The 17,984-nt window shown below is 38.5% G+C and overlaps 1 protein-coding gene across 5 annotated transcripts in view; it reads left to right on the top strand.

Moving 5' to 3' along the window:
- Positions 1-17,984, top strand: part of EFL1 (elongation factor like GTPase 1) — a 152,312-nt gene that overhangs the window by 24,623 nt on the left and 109,705 nt on the right. The gene's annotated exons all lie outside the window — the stretch shown is intronic.

Below are 17,984 nucleotides of genomic sequence, written 5' to 3' on the forward strand. Positions count from 1 at the left end.
CCAAAATTACATGGTAATAATTGTCAGTCCTATGCTCTAAGTGGAATCTGGGCTCCTAAAAAACAGATTGCGTTTGATATTGACTTTGCAAAGCTAATGGTTTCCTCAGACGCCAGCATTCATCTATGTTCTTCTTCCCCTTACTTCTTCCACTGCTCATTAGAATTCACTCTTAACCTCCTACCCCCATTCTCCCTGGGTATTCGGCCTGCATTTTCTTTTGTCTGTTTTACCCTCCTTAGCCATTCATCTCCCTCTTTGATGCTTTACATGTTTCAGATATTTGTAGACACTTGTATCCCACTTTTTATTCTTTAGGATATGTATTTTTTTTTAAAAAGTCATGCTTCCAGAACAAACCCATCTGCCGTTTAATGAATGATTTGTAACATGAAGACATGCATGACTGACTGTAGTTTGTGAAAATGGCACTTACGTGCAAAATATATTTGCAAAATTTTAATGTTTGTTGCATTTTCTCTTCAGTTGAATAAATTCTGCTAGTATTAGTTGAATACAGGTAGTCACAAATAGGATTACGCTTTTGCACTCTGGTAGGTATTTTGAAACATAAATCCATAGTTCTGAGTATCACTGACCTGCTTTGAAAAACCTCTAACAATGCATCTGTGCTGAGTAAGCTACTTCCATAAATCTGGAGAAACCTGCATCTATCTGGCAGTTTTTAAGTAATGTATTATTGGTGCAGAAACCCTCTGATCTAATCTTTTTTTGGTATCTGGATTATTTCATCAAAAGTTAAGGTTTCAGAACTTTCATCAAAAGCAGGTGTTAGTTGTAATTGACTTCTTCCTGGAAGACTTTAGACATATTCATGATTGTGAAGATTTAAAAAAAAGTGTTCCCCCCATTTTCAATACATTTAAAAGACTTAGTGCCTCATGTTTTCGTATTCACATCAAAAGTATTTTAATAGATGATTAGCTTTAACGAGCCAATTAAAGTGTTTAACTTGGTTGATAATTGAATAGTATCGTTAAATTACACTTTTGTTTTTGCCAGGACTTCTTCTCATTATCAAAACCATAGAGGTTTAGTGATTAGACAGTTCTATTAATTTCACATTGAAATAATGATCTGATTAAACACTGAATGCCATTATGAAAGTCAGTGACTTAGCCAATTATAAATTCTTTTGTATTTAGTCTTCGAGTTTAAAGCTAAACAATTCCTAAACAATCTACAAATGTATGTGATTCATGTTTTTAAGAGAAAAAAATACCTTAGTGAAGCAAAGTATGGTCCTTATTAAAAAAAAATTAATTCTGCAGAGAGAGATTTGAAAGTGTGTTTGTAATTACAGCAGTCATTGTGTTCTATATACATAGTTAACAGCAAAAATAGCTGTAAGGCAGGTACTAACTGCAAGATCAAGAATTCCCGAAAGTTGCTCCAGCTATCTTAACTTGGCCACAGTGCACACAGTTTCTTCTGTGGCCATGACAGTTCCCCAGAGTGGGGGAAGGGTTATGTGCATAAGTTCTGTAGGAGGTGGAGGGGAGACAATTTGCAATCTCTTGCCATCCGCTTTTCCTCCTGGCCTGCCCCAGTCTCTATTCCCTGCTCCCTGTACTAACTCCAATACCAGGTGGAGAAGGCTCTTCTGGGTTTGGGGTACAACAGTGCTTCGGGGTGGTTAACCTTCCCATCCTGTGCAGACGGGGAGTGATTAACATGGAGAGGACAGGGTCTTGCTCAACTATAGGAAGAAACGGGGATGGGGAAATACTTTTAGATCTTTTAAATAAAAATTAATATCTAGAAATAAGCATTAAAATTAATCTGTTAGGGCATTAGTTATAATAACAAAAACAAACTGAAATAATAAACTGAAGAAACTAAATAAATTAGAACAGGATTTATACAGGCTGGAAATAGATTAGACTAATTTGGGTGTCCATCTCCCTTCCAAGGAAGGTTTGTTCCCTGCTCAACACTTTGTGATGGCTTTGTCCTGTGTGGGTAAACTTCAAAGCAAAAAATTGTATTTTTTTTCATGACTGTTGGGTTCTCATATAATAGAATATTCCTACTCCTATAAATTCTGTATAATTTCAGAATAGGAGATAATTAAATTTTGAATCTGGGAATTAGCAATGGACGTGGCAGGTTAGTCTGTGGAGAGGCTCAGCCTGTTAAGGAATCTATTGATAGTGTATTGTAAGTCAGCAACCAGTTGTCCACAGCTAGTGACAAGTAATTGCCCTGAATTGCTTTCTGGGATGACACTTCCTATTTTTTTCTCTGCTGTAAAATCAGCAACTGGAAAAAAAGGTGTCAGGTCTGGGAGATGAGCATCTACTGTATTTTGCCTGCATATCTATCATAAACAACTGCATTTAGTAGTTTAGAACTTCAAGGTAAATGTGCTTTGTTCTACAGCTTGGCATGACTTGGGCATAAAAGTGATTATTATTCTTGGCTCAGCTTTTGTCATAAGTCTGCCCTATAACATTCAGTCCTAAATTCTTAAAACGGCAAGAAGGAGAAGAGAGAGGAGGCAGACCCTTCTTTATGAGAGGAATATGGCTATTTGAACATACATGAATGGTTGGAAATTTTTTCTTGTTTGGGCCACAAAAATTTTTTACTATAGTAAAGGGTAGGTGGATGACCGATAAGAAGCCATGAAACTGAAGAAAAGCATGTTTGTGCCTAGTAGAGAAGAAGAAGAAGAAAACAGTAGTTCATCAGAGTGAAAATATTATTGCATTGTGGAAGGTCACTATCAATGTAGGTTACCTACTAGGCATCTGTCTCACAAAGTAGACTTGTCTAATTTTGTAACCTCATGGGTTTTTTTAAAGTCACATTACATTCATTCATGAAACTGTTTTCTGGGCCAACCACTGCTTTTTTTTTTTTTTTAATTACCTGCTTCATTTTTTAGCTTGTGAACTCCCCATCATAAACCAGATTACAGTCTCAGTGCCAAGAAAGTAGTACTGAATACTAATTTCATAAATCTGAAGTATAAGGAGAGCATTACATAATTTTTCATGTTATATACATAAAATTGAAATTCACTAACCAACCCTTCAGTTTCATGTGAGAAGTAGCTCAGACATAGTATTCTGTCGACTTGAAATCTTCTAATTTGATAAACCTCAAGTACCACAAATATGAGTAAATAAAATCCATTTCATATTTAGATTTAAAATGCATTTTCATGAGATATTCAGTAGCGAGAGGATGAGTTCACAAAACCGAAGAACTTCATCCTTGTGATGTGTCCTGCCTTCTAGGTAGAAAAAACATTGAAAGAGGACCTTGCCCGTTTTACTCTAGTAGAGTATTTTAGAAACTGAGTAATTAAAAAGTAGGTATTACTAAGTATTACTAAGTCCTGTATAAACATGTTTTGTAATGGAGGTCAGGGGTGGGGGGGATTTTGGTTAAAATTCCCTCTTCTGAGTCTGCTACTAGAAGCCTTTATCTTGCTGAAAGGTTGTGAAATTAACAAGTAATGTCTTCTACCTTCAGACTGTTCAATGATAAGATTAAATATGTTTGTAATCAGAAATATATGTTAATCTCTTACTATTGAAACAAATAGTTCTTCTGCTGTTAAGCCATTAGTGCAAGATGGAAAATGCTTGGGATCTACCCAGGCTATACCTGGTTAGCAGGTATTATCCACCTAATTTGGGATTAAAATATACAAAAGTTCCAAAGCTCCATTTATCTTGAACTGATTAGTGTTACCTGCAGAACACATACACTGGTCACATAAAAGCTATATGGGGTTCTGCCTTTTTTATGACTATTGCAGGTGGTATGGATCCCATAATATCCCTACCACTTTCCTCTGAATGATATCAAAGATACTTTCTGCTCCATCTGCATGAAATCGGCATTTTTCCTTAGATATCACCATTAAATTGGCACTTCCCCAACAATTCTCCATGAAATTACTATGATGATTGCCTCTTTTTCTGCTAGCTGCTTGTTTGCATGTCTTAAACCAACAGGTTGGTGTATACTTCAACTGTTAATGCACTCACTTTCCTGTCTGATATTCCCTAAAGATTATATTTAAAGAAATATAAACAGTTACAATTTGCTACACTTTAATGAGCAACATTGCGAATGTATTTAATCAAAAGAAGTGAACATTTATAAAGCTCTAAACTGTGTGAAAACTCACCATCTTCTTGCAGGTAAATTGACACTTGCATTTAAAGTGCTCTGTGCCTTGTAGTGCAGCTACATTTATTGCTCTGAGCTGATCTGTTCCTGGATTGCATTTGTGGTTTGCACTGAACCTTATTTAAGTAATCTGTAACAGTGAACACTGACACTATTCAATTGAACATCCTGTCAGAATTACAGGCCAACATTTGGGAATGACACCTACTTATGTAATTAACAAAGTAAAATATGGTCTCAGAAAAGGAAAAAACCTATTTAATGTGTTTGATTTGAAATACATTCTTCATTTGTATGGAAACATGCTACATTTGAGTTCAACTAAAACATATGGAACTGATTGAAGGTACAGTTTGCATTAATGGGTGAAATTTGGATCTCTTTGAGTATTTGTGAGATTATAAAGGAGTAGCTTAAAGCATCGTACAAAAGTATCACGGCAAACACTGATTTTATTTTATTTATCATTATGACATTCTGTTCAGGACACCCAGAACAGTAACCACTGTGTTATCCCTTTCCCTCAGCTGGAGATTAGAATGTTTGAGAACCAATGTTTGAGAACCTGTGTCAGCTTCCTGCCACACAGGTCTACCAGCAAACTCCTCAAGGTTCTGCCAGTTTAAACCTGGCCTTGCAGGGAATAGTCAGTGAACCTGACTCCTCCAGAGACATCTTTCTCCGTTGTCCAGTCCCTCTGTGTGACGCTCACAGAAATTGTTAAATTTGTGCTGCCTCCAAAGAGACAGTGTACACTCTAGCCTGTTAAGTTAGCTGAAGATTCACACTTCACAATATTCCACAGCACTTAAGAGGGTTTTATAATAAAACAAGAATAAATTCATCAATAAAGAACAGACATTAAGTGATATTAAGCAAGAGACACACAGACAGGTATGGTTACAAACAAAACAAATAAAGCATGCTGTCTAGTGTCTAAAATTTAATAGATTACAATCTTGGCCTCAGGCAATTCCTCACCTGTATTCATTTCTCAGAGTCTTCAGCCCACATGGTTGGAGGATCTACCGTTCACAGATTCCAAGGGCTCTGGTCTCTTTTGTACATTAAGTGATGGGTAACTCAGATGTCTTTTTTCTCCCTTTTGTTGTCCAAAGTCCATTGTCTCTGCTTCAAGAGCCAGGAAGTTGTCCTAGAGTGCAGACTCTGTCATCCAGCATGCTTACTAAGCTGTCTCCTCTGCCACTTGATAGCTTTGTTTACCTTATATGTAAACGTAAATGTCTTGTGTTCTGCCTGTAATCAAATTGGTTAGACAGGTAAATCCACATTCCTTTGTCTAGGCTTTGTCAGCTTGGTGTATGCACTGCCTCCCAAACCAATTTTAAGAACATATTTCCAGTGCAAATATACAACTCATTGTACCCAATCTGTACATACATCACGCAGTGATTTTCAGGGCCAGCGTGTCACCGGTTTACATATGATACCTTACATCATTGGTTCTCAAACTAGGGTCGCCGCTTGTGCAGGGAAAGCCCCTGGCAGGCCAGGCTAGTTTGTTTACCTACCACGTCCGCAGGTTCGGCTGATCGCGGCTCCCACTGGCCACGGTTCACCACTCCAGGCCAATGGGGGCTGCGGGAAGTGGTGCGGGCCGAGGGATGTGCTGGCTGCCCTTCCTGCAGCCCCCATTGGCCTGAAGCGGCGAACTGCAGCCAGTGGGAGCCGCGATCGGCCGAATCTGCGGACGCAGCAGGTAAACCGGCCCGGCCCACTAGGGGCTTTCCTTGAACAAGTAGCGGCCCTAGTTTGAGAACCACTGCCTTACATGACAACTTCTAGATACATATTATGACAACAGTATGTTGGAGGTAATGAGGGTGTCAGGCTTGATATGAGCTACAGTATGGTGGACCCTTTACCAGCTGGCATTGAGGGGCTCTTAGGTTCACAATCACACATTTATAGTTGCTCTTGCATACTAATCGTAGTTCAGATATAGAATATAGAATCCTAGAATATCAGGGTTGGAAGGGACCTCAGGAGGTCATCTAGTCCAACCCCCTGCTCAAAGCAGGACCAATCCCCAATTTTTGCCCCAGATCCCTAAATGGCCCCCTACAAGGATTGAACTCACAACCCTGGGTTTAGCAGGCTAATGCTTAAACCACTGAGCGGCATACTAGAACTTTTCTAGATGATACTTTGTAGCTTCTTATTGAATTTTGAAGTATACATAGTGAAATTAAATTTAATGACTGCTGCTATTACAAGAGAGCATGGAAAAAATGTTCAATTCACCTTTCTCTTTGCATCATCTTTATAAGACCTCTGTGGTTTTATGTTTTCTTATATATTGATTGTAGTTATTATCAGTTGGTTGGTTTATTGCTATACCACATTTATCTCTACTATGAGCTGTCTAGAATTTCTAGTTATCTCTAGCAGAGGCAAAAAATATTTTTCTCATTACTATGTTCTAAATTATTCTGAATGGAAATTGCTCTTACAAGTTCAGCTTTTTAAGGTGTTGCTGTACACAAAGTCAGCTTTCTGGGTATTAATTCATGGTTGGGATTTGAGCACTGTGTCATCTTGGACTCAGACTGACAAACATGTTTTGAAATTAAGAAGGGGCAGGAAGACCATTTGGTCATATCTGTGCACTAAATTTCAATGAACAGAATCTGCCCTTGTGAGTTTTGTGTTAAGGATGTAATTCAACAAATATTTATCTTGCCTCTTACCAGGCAGAAAAGCCTGTATGGGTTGGATTTAATCACAAAGCGCATAATCATGAAGCACTCTATATGGCATTAGCTCATAGCACTCATGGAATTTGCTCAGTTTTAAGGCTTTTTATAGATGGCAGGTTCCTACTTAGTTTGACAGCTAGGATTTTGCTTGTGTCCATGACTTCATGGCAGTTAAACAACTAGAAAAGATAAATTGGAGACATATTGCCCTCAGACTTTGTTGTTAAAGTACAGTTTTGATCACAAGGCTTCTTTAGCTATTCATGAGTACATAGGAAAGGTATCTCTAGACATTTGCTGAAAGAACTATCAGTGTCTGAAATTATGGAGGTGCCTGGTAACTTCACCATTAGAATTGCTATTTTAAAAGGACAAAAATTCCTGTTTACCTCTAAAAGTAGATGGCCAATTGGTATGAAATTTCACACCATGTTAATTTTTATGCCATTCAAATTTTCTTTGTATTTTTGTTTGGTTTTTCTTCATAAGTTATTAATGCCAAGTCTGATATTGGGTAGTGTCTGAAATTTGTCCATATTAATCCTACTTTTCATTGACAGTCCTTTTTTTAAAAAGATTTCAATCTTGAGTAAATCTGTTACAACTAACTACTCTTTTATTTTTGTTTTAATATTTGGATTTAGGGTAATTTTTTAGCCATTGTTCATTCAGTAACTATAACTGAATGTTGTGTTGGGAGAGGGAACTTTAGTAAAGGAGTTTGTGCAGAAGAGGAAGCACTGATCCAGTGGTTAGGGCACTCGCCGAGATCTCAGTTCCAACACAGACTTCCTAGGTGACCTTTGACAAGTCAGTCTCTATACGTCTCATTTTCCCCATTTGTAAAATGGGCATAATAGCACTTCCCTACCTCACATGGGTGTTGAAAGGATATGATTTTGAAGTGTTCAGATTCTGTGATGATGTGGGCCATATAAGTACCTCAGTTAGAGACATGGTTAGCTGGCAACCCTTGGGAAACAGAGTTAAGTTTGCAGTGCATGGTCTGTAGTGTACAGTAGTTGTGGTAAAGGTTTTGTGTGTGTTTGTGGGTGAGGGAGAAGAAGGTATGTAGTGTTAAGTTATCTAACCTTCGATTTCCTTGGTTTGTGAGTTTGTGTCAGAAATGCTATTTCTGCTGTCAGAGAAGATTTTAGCCATCAGCAACTATTTATGGACCCTTGTGCACCTTCTCTGTTGTACAGTAATATCTGACATGAAGGAGTAGCTTTTGATGGAGAAAGTTTCATCTGACAGTTTGTGTGCCCGCGAGCCTTTAATCAGGTATATGTAAACCCAGTCCCAGTCAATCACATTTATAAGCACTGTGCAGAACCAACTGCTACTCCAAACATCCACAGCTACTGCTGGAGGGGAAAAATAATTTGGTGAAGAGGTGTATACAGAAGGACCAAAGGACGGCAGAGTTAAGATTACATTTATCTCTTGAGGGGAGTGTAGCTTCAAATGACCATATCTAATAGTAGCTAATACTAAAGATTCAGTCCCACACACCCTCCCCTTTCCCAGAAGCTGGACTAGATTTTCTCACCAAGACATTGCCCAGGCCTACTAGTGGATCAGCCAGTCCTTGGTGCAATTGAATGGAAAGAGTCAGAGGACCATTATAAGCTGTCAAAAGTAAGAATTGCCCTAACTTTAGCTAGAAATGGCCCCATACGAGCTATTTTGTTGTCAAGGAACAGCCAGAAAACAGAGCATGAAATTACATTTCAGGAAAAACTTTAAATTTTTGAGACTTTTTGCTCTTATGTTTTAAATCCCCATCAGATCTTTCAAAAAAAGAGGTGTGAAAACACCTAAGAAAGAGGGAGACCCAGACCTGGTCAGAATAGCCGTAGCTTGATGGTAAGGGCATTCAGCTGGGATGCTGATTCAAGTCCCTGCACTTCCTGATTCAGAGCAACAGTTTGACTCTGGGTGTCACATGTTCCAGGTGAGAGCCCTAACCCCCAGGTTGTTGGCTTTTGAGGGGTTGGAGTCATAGTGGAGGTTGGGTGTGTGTGTGTGTGTGTGTCTGTCTCTCGTTCTCTCTCTGTCTCTCTTTCTCCACCAGAAATTCCATTCTGGATCTGAGAGACCTTTCATGGAAATGTTTTGGCATTGTCAAAATTATTTTGACTGGTTCTGCAAAGCGGCCATAAGTTGGACTGAGGATGTAGCTCTTCGTCGCCGTTTTATAGTTCCCCAATGACCAGGTGTCTGGTAGGGTGTTTCAAGCCCCAAGAAAGAAACATGAGTAATATTTTATTATCTAAAAGTTTATGCTGTACAATTAAGTTTCAAAATATAAGAAGAAAATATAGCGCCCCACTCTTCCTCTACTAATTTCCCACATTATAGAAAAAGGAAGACTTTTAGGGAGTCAACTGGCCACCCTCATAGTAGAGATGTGAGAGCTTACATCTTCAGAGACATTCTAGCGACTCCTTCAGGAAAACCACAGGAAACCAGTGTTGATGCTCCTGGTATTTCTAAGGTAAAAAAACAAATAAGGAAAAATTTTAAAAATCAAAACTTTCTTTGTATACCATAAATGAACAAACAGCGAACATGCTCAACTTTATTTAATCCTTTTCAGATAACTTTTAAGTAATTATAACATCTTAATATATTAAACATCAACTTTGAGATATGTAGAAACTAGGGCTGTCAAGTGATTAAAAAAATTCATCATGTTGTTAACAGAATACCGTTTATTTAAATATTTTTGGATGTTTTCTACATTTTCAAATATATTGATTTAAATTACAACTCCGAATACAAAGTGTACAGTGCTCATTTTATATTTATTTTTGATTGCGAATATTCGCTGTAAAAAAACAAGAAATAGTATTTTTCAGTTCACCTAATACAAGTACTGTAGTGCAATCTCTTTATCATGAAAGTTGAATTTACAAATGTAGAATTATGTACAAAAAAACCTGAATTCAAAAATAAAGCAGTATAAAACTTTTAGACCTAAAAGTCCACTCAGTTCTACTTCTTGTTCAGTCAGTCGCTCAGACAAACAAGTTTGGTTAGAATTTGCAGGAGATCATGCTACCCGCTTCTTGTTTACGTCACCTGAAAGTGAGAAAAGGCACTGTTGTAGCTGGTGTTGCAAGTTATTTACATGCCAGATGTGCTAAAGATTCATATGTCCCTTCATGCTTCAACCACCATTCCAGAGGACATGCATCCATACTGATGATGGGTTCTGCTTGATAATGATGCAAAGCAGAGTGGACCAACACATGTTCATTTTCATCATCTGAGTCAGATGCCACCAGCAGAAGGTTGATTTTCTTTTTTTGGTGGTTTGGGTTCTGTAGTTTCTGCATCGGAGTGTTGCTCTTCTAAGACTTCTGAAAGCATGCTCCACACCTTATCCCTCTCAGATTTTGGAAGGCACTTCAGATTCTTAAATCTTGGGTCGAGTGCTGTAGCTATTTTTAGAAATCTCACATTGGTACCTTCTTTGCGTTTTGTCAGATCTGCTGTGAAAGTGATCTTAAAACGAATGTGTGCTGGGTCATCATGCGAGACTGCAATAACATGAAATATATTGCAGAATGCGGGTAAAACAGAACAGGAGACCTACAATTCTCCCCCAAGGCGTTCAGTCACAAATGTAATTAACGCATAATTTTTTTAACGAGCATCAGCAGCATGGAAGCCAGTCCTCCGTAATGGTAGCCGAAGCATGACTGGGCATACGAATGTTTAGCATATATGACATGTAAATACCTTGCAATGCCTGCTACAAAAGTGCCATGCGAACGCCTTTTCTCACTTTCAGGTGACATTATATATAAGAAACAGGCAGCAGTATCTCCCGAAAATGCAAACAAACTTGTTTGTCTTAGCGATTGGCTGAACAAGAAGTAGGACTGAACTTGTAGACTTTAAAGTTTTAAATTGTTTTGTTTTTGAGTGCAGCTATGTAACAAAAAAAATCTACATTTGTAAGTTACACTTTCATGATAAAGAGATTGCACTACAGTACTTATATGAGGTGAATTGAAAATACTACTTTTATCATTTTTATAGTGCAAATATTTGTAATAAATATAAAGTGTGCACTGTACACTTTGTATTCTGTGCTGCAATAGAAATCAATATATTTTAAAATGTAGAAAAACATCCAAAAATATTTAATAAATTTCAATTGGTATTCTCTTGTTTAACAATGCAATTAATTTTTTTGAGTTAATGGCGTGAGTTAACTGCGATAAATCAACAGCCCTAGTGGAAAATCAAAAATTTTGAAAAATATTTTCAATTAGTGTTTGAGTTTTGAGAGTGGGGAATAGTTCATGAACAAATGTTGCTCCCCCTTTTTATTTATTTATTTATCTATTTATTTTAAACCATTTTGAGGCTGAGATCAAGCATGGAAAATTTTAGTCAATGAGGGAAAAGTTAAGGAACTCATAAATGATTTTGCAACCTAAAGAATACTACCGACTACCTATTATTTCTACATAGGTAATCTAATTAATCCTTTAAAATCTAATATTTACTTATTTCTTGATTAATATGTCAGACAAAGTCAATAGTTCCTTACTAGAATGTAAGTTTAAACTTAAAAGTTTAATAAACCTCAAGTTTATTTTGAAAATAATAACTATATTAACCTGTAGTTTGTGAGTTTTTGTTTTATTCAATTTGAAATACCTGTCCTTAATACCGTAGTGCAATGGTTTAATCCTAGCATAGAATGCTTTTTTCCATAGCACTGAGGTCCAGAGAGGAGGAACGGAGAATCTGAAGAGGCTGAAAGGTCATCAAAAAAGCAGAAGTTGCGGGGGGAGAGGTTGATTTTTCTCTCAGCCCCTCTTCACAAACACTCTGCAGCTGGAAGTCCATGGATTGCTTCTGAGCTGCCTGCAAGAGAACAAGCAAAGCAGTGGGTAGCTTGCTTTGCCCAAAAAATCGATGGATTTCCAAGCTAAAACCTACTTGACAGTAATTCAGTGAATGCTTGATGTTGGTTGTACACATTGCAGAATCACAGAATATCAGAGTTGGAAGGGACCTCAGGAGGTCATCTAGTCCAACCCCTTGCTCAAAGCAGGACCAATCCCCAATTTTTGCCCCAGATCCCTCAATGGCCCCCTCAAGGATTGAACTCACAACCCTGGGTTTAGCAGGCCAATGCTCAAACCACTGAGCTATCGCTGCCCCCCATTACGTTTTCATGGCTTCTATTTACCTTGCAGCAGAACTAGTATGCAGCTACAGAGGAGTCAGTGACAGCATGAAAGCCCTATTAAGTGAGCAGTGCTACTTGTGCTAGCTGAGCAGTGTTTAGTCTTTGTGTCATGAGGATTCTCTGTGATGTGTGGAATTGGGACCTAAGGCCTCTCATCCTGCTCTAGTTCCCTCTTTCAGTCTTTCCTGTGCAATTTCAGTTCTCTTTTTCCTGACCACTCCATTTAGCTGCAGATCCCTCTTCCTTGAGAGTTGAAAGTCCGAAGTTGTCTGTGTGGGTGAGCCAGTAGTTCAAGTTTGCTTTTACCTCTCCTTGATTTTACCAGCTGGGCAGAACGTAGGCCTTAAAATCAAAATATGAACCGTCATTAGTATGTTTATAGATCCAGTGCCTGATGTGCATTAATCTTGTGTTCTGCTCCCTTATGCTGTAACATATATAAACTTCATTTGAAAGCGTTATTTTTTAAATATAATTTCTAATAATGGTACTTGGAATGACTAGTCATGTGGGAATTGACATTGAGAGGAGCCAGGATAAAATCCCGATTGAACCTACTGGCTAAACAGCAACCCTAATTTAATGGATTACGTGTCAGACCAAGAATATAATTAACTTAAATCAGCTCACGCATGATATTTTCTAGTTCTTCCTTTAGCAATTGGAATCAGAGCTGTCCTACATCAAACTATACGCTATTTAAAGTATACATTCTGCTTTTTTTCCTATGAATCTCAGGGTTGATTTATCCAAACGAAAATTGTTGGATATGTTTTTTAAGGTGTGGTGAGGTGTGTGGGTGCATGCGCGTGTGCGCGCGCACACACACACACACATATACTGTATATATATATACATGGCACCACATGTGGTAAATTGTATTAATTGCTCCTTCGGCTTAGGTCCTTAATTAGTCCTGTAGTCTATCAATGGTCTCAGCCCTGGTATCGAGCTGTACTCCAGGGCTTCCCCCTGGAGGTAGTGTCCTCACCCTCTCTGAGTGTTTCAGGCCCCAGCTCTCCTGCTGGCCCACTAAAGGCTTCAGTTCCCCTTTTGGGGTGCCTCAAAGTCCAGGCCACTTCCCCCAATAGCTAACTGAGGGTGGGGGGAACCCGGGCCCACCCACCAGTCCGGGTCCCAGCCCAGAGACCCTGTAGATAGGAGCTGTCGCTGTGTCTCTTTATCTAAGCCATGCTGCTGCTCTAATTCCCTAGGCCCTCACCTCCGGGCCTTGTCCTGATGGAGTCCCAGCAACCAGCCAAGAGCGCCTTCTCACTCTGCCCGACTTCTGCCAGCACTGCCTTTTCTGAGGTCCTGCAGCTCTCTCAGCCAGCCACACACCATCCACAGTCCTCCAGCTCCAACAAGGAACTGAACTCACTCTGGCCCTGCAGCTCTTCTTATACTAGCTTGCTCGGCCCTGATTGACTGTATCCTAGGCAGCTTGGAGGACCCTCTCCATGGCCCTTGTCAAGGGTGTGGTGTGGCAGGACGATGAGGCCTCTGGCAGGGGGCCTCAGAGGATCTGGTACATCCCGGCACACAGCCTTTCAAGTATCTGAAGACTGCTATCATATCTCCTCTTTCCAAACTAAATGTACCTAGTTACTTCAGCTTTTGCTCTATTGGCTTGCATTCCATCCCTTTGATCATCTTTGTCACTTGCCTCCGGATCCTTTCCAGTTTCTCTCCATCCTTTCTATACATTGGTGACCAAAATTGGACACAGTACTCCAGCTGAGACCTAACCAGCACCGAGTAGAGTGATACTATCACCTCCCATGACTTGCATGCTATGCCTCTGTTAATGCACCCTAAAATGGAATTTGCCCCCCAGGTGTCCCCCCCCCCCTTTTTTTTTTTTTTTTTTTTTTTGCAACGGCATCACATTGCTGGCTCATGTTGAGGTGGTGATATGCCACAACTCCCAGATCCTTCTCAGCAGTGCTGCTGCCAAGCCAATTTTCCCCCATTCTGTAGCTGTGTATTTCTTTTTTCTTCTCTAAGTGTAGCACTTTACATTTGTTTTTCATTTCATTTTGTTGTCTATCGCCCAGCTCTCCAATTTATCACGGTCCCTCTTAATTTTAGCTCTATCCTCCAAAGTATTGGCAACCCCGCATAGCTTTGTGTCATCTGCAAACTTGATCAGTATGCTCTCTGTACCTATATCCAGGTCAAGATGTTAAACACTGGACCCAGAACAGATCCCTGTGGAATCCCACTTGGGACCTCCCTCCAATCAGACATCATTCCATTAAAAGTTACTCTTTGTGGTTGTTTAACCAATTATATATGCACTTAATGGTAGTTCTGTTGAGCCCACATTTCTCCAGCTTACTTATCAGAATGTCATGTGGGACTTTGTCAAAAGCCTTTCTTTTTCTGACTTTTTGGTCAGCGTGCTTTAAAAAGGAAGATGTGATACTGGCTGATAACAAGCAAGAAGACCAGCATCAAGTGATTATTTCTTGAGTTGTGGTTGGACCATTGCTTTATTTTAAACTAACTAGAAAAACAGGAGAAGAAAATAAGACTAAGGGAAAGGAAGGAAACCGCAAACTGATCTGCATTGTTTACTCCTGCTTTATCATCTCTGTTTTTGGTTTCATCTTTTCAGACAAACTGACTTTTCTTTGCATATTGTTAACCACTCTGTCTTTTGACTTTGAACATTTGACTGTTTAAATCCTCTTCCCATGACATTCTACATAAACTTAAAAACAGAACTATGCTGATAAATATCTGCATATTGTAATTTTCACTTTATGCAAAGGTTACTAAGAAGTTCTGTATAGAATTTGCTATATGTTTTCAAATGGACTCAAATCTCTGTCCATTTTTAATACTTTATAATTTTAATACTTTATAATAACCCTATAATGGGAATTTTAGTTCGGAAGAAATGTTCTTTGATCAGTCATGCTTATGTTTCTTTGCTTAGCTAAAGCTGTGCCTATTTAGGGTATTACTTGAGGATGATAGAGAAAGCATGGCAAATAAAACTTTATACAGGAAAATTCAGGAGTGGAAAATGACAAATTTATTTTTAGGAACCCCTCATCATTTTGTCTAAAAAGCTGCACTAGAATAAATATGCAATTCAGATGTGTTTGCACTCCATACCGCCCAACCTCAAAATGGTTTGCTAACTAAAAATGGTTAAATATACCAAAGAAGTTATGTAACTTATGAGTCTGGCGGCAAAAAATGTGAACTTCTTAAAAATAGAAAAAGTACCGCTTCAGTTAGAAAACAATATGCCTTCCATAAATTTACCAGTGTTCTGTCTTTTAGAGCATAGCAGTAGAGTCTTTTTTAAAAAAATTATGCACTTGACAATAAATAATTTCACTTTCCATCACTGCTTATATGATGTAATCAATTGAGATGACTACTTAATTCTTGAGATAGAATAATGAATAATAACGCCACATAATCTTTGGAATCTGACCTCTAATAAACTAAATATTGTTGGGCGTAGGCAGTACTTTTGGAAGCTCTCCAAAGATAACCAGATGTTTCAGGGAGTGTTGCTAGTGACCCATTAGATTTCATTCTTCTCTTGGAATCTGTAAATAAAGCTCTGCTCCCGCACTGTGCTGATGAAGGTGACATCTTGTTCTTGGATCAAATCAGTTTTTTGTGTATGTATTCAGTGGAGATTAGATATAAGTAAAAATCTTTAAAATGTTGTTGAAGTTTTAAATATCTATTAAAGTGTAAAAATCCTAATGTTTCCTGTTTGGTTGAAACACAACAGTCGTCAGCTTGGAAATTCAAATATTCAGGGGGGACACAACAAAGTGGGTTTATTTGAAGAGTAATCTCTCCATGGACAGATTGGAGGGAGAAAGAAAACTTTTTTCCTCTAAACTGCCTCCCATATGGGAGCACTCCTTTCCCAACTGCCCTGTGAAGTGCTCTCGTCTCACTTTCTCAGAATAGGCTTTCTACTTCTCTCCAGATCCGTAAAGCATGCAGAAATGCTTTGTGCTTTCTGAATTGGAGCCTAAAGCATGTACTTAAGTCCATATCTGTTCAGGACAGCACTTAATTGAAGTCATGATTGAAACACGTGGTATCCTGAATAGGGATGGACTTACGCACATGCTTAAGTGCTTTTCTGAACTGGTTTCAGAGCGGTAGCTGTGTTAGTCTGTATCAGCAAAAACAATGAGGAGTCCTTGTGGCTCCTTGTGTCTGGACAGTCTCTACACAAAAGAATAAATGGACACAAGTCTGACATCAGGAATTATAACATTAAAAAACCCATAGGAGAACACTTCAATCTCCCTGGTCACTCAATAACAGACCTAAAAGTGGCAACTCTTCAACAGAAAAACTTAAAAAACAGACTCCAAAGTGAAACTGTAGAACTGGAATTAATTTGCAAACTGGACACCATCACATTAGGCCTGAATAAAGACTGGGAGTGGTTGGGTCATTACAAAACCTAAACCCAATTTCCCCCATACTAATTTCCCCCTACTGTTACTCACACCCTCTTGTCAATGGTTTGAAATGGGCCGCTTTCACTACAAAAGTTATTCTTCCTCCCTTGGTATCCTACTGTTAATTCAATTGTCTCGTTAGACTGACCTCACACTTGGTAAGGCAGCTCCCATCTTTTCATGTATTTATACCTACCTGCTCCTGTATTTTCCACTCCATGCATCTGATGAAGTGGGTTCTAGCCCACGAAAGCTTATACCCAAATAAATTTGTTTGTCTCTAAAGTGCCACAAGGACTCCTTGTTGTTTTTTCTGAACTGGGAGTCTCACTAGCTAAATTCTACCAGTAAATCCTAAAATGTTACCCAAACAAAACAAAATTAGTTACGGGCATGTGTGATATCAAGATTTGTTATGACATACTTTGGTTAAGTACCATTATGGCTTTGAAGTGATTCTTCATGATGCACAGCTTGGCACCAAAACATTAATAGAATTAGGGTTGCGTGTGTGTTGCCCCTTTAATCTTAACTAGATATTATTATTTGCTTCCAGAGTTGAAATATAAGCCAGTATTTCACTGGAGGTATTCCACCTCTTTGTTTTGTCCGTTCTTTCCTTTTTTCCCTTTACCACCACCATTGACCATAGTTTCTCTCCAGTTTTGCAGCATTATGATGGGATATATTTCTAATAAATAATTGGTAATTATCATCATAGCATAACATTAAAGATTTGCCTACAGTGAGAGAGTAAATGAACCTTAAAATATATAAACAATATCACAAATAGTATATTACTTCACTAATCTGAATTTTAGGGGAAAATCTTTAAGATGTAGTTAAAATTGTAAATATCTATTAAAGTGTAAAAATCCGTAAGGTTCCTGTTTGATTGAGAAGATGTCAGCAGTTGTCAGCTTGAAAATTCAAAATTAAGGAGGGGGACAACAAAGTGGATTTATTTGGGCCGTGATAGTTGTTGAGCTATGCGTTCTCTCAGAAAGAACTGTTAACGTTTAGTACAGTATTTATCTTAAAAAAAAAAAAAAAAAAAGTTGTGTGTGAGGATTTAATAGTGGAAACACATCAGCAAAAAGTAAGCTTCTCTTGAGGCTTGAATATCAGTTTGGGTGGACCCTTCATCCATTTTTCATGGAAAATGCAATTCCTTAAAGTAATGATCCCGAACTTAGGATCTCCTGTTCTCCGGGCATGATATTAGGGTCTACAAAGTTTTAAACCACCTCTTTGTGCCTGTTGAAACATCTGTGTTACAGATTTGTAGTGTGTCATGACCTTCATTTGTCATTTTCCTCCTCTTTTTAGCAGTTTAAAGAGGGGATTATTAGTTTCCCAGCTTTCACCATACTGGTCCGGTAAAATTTTCGCTTATTGTCTAGTTATTCTTAACACTTTGTG

Source organism: Chelonia mydas, chromosome 10 (genome assembly GCF_015237465.2).
Source record: "Chelonia mydas isolate rCheMyd1 chromosome 10, rCheMyd1.pri.v2, whole genome shotgun sequence".
NCBI classification, from domain to species: domain Eukaryota; kingdom Metazoa; phylum Chordata; order Testudines; family Cheloniidae; genus Chelonia; species Chelonia mydas.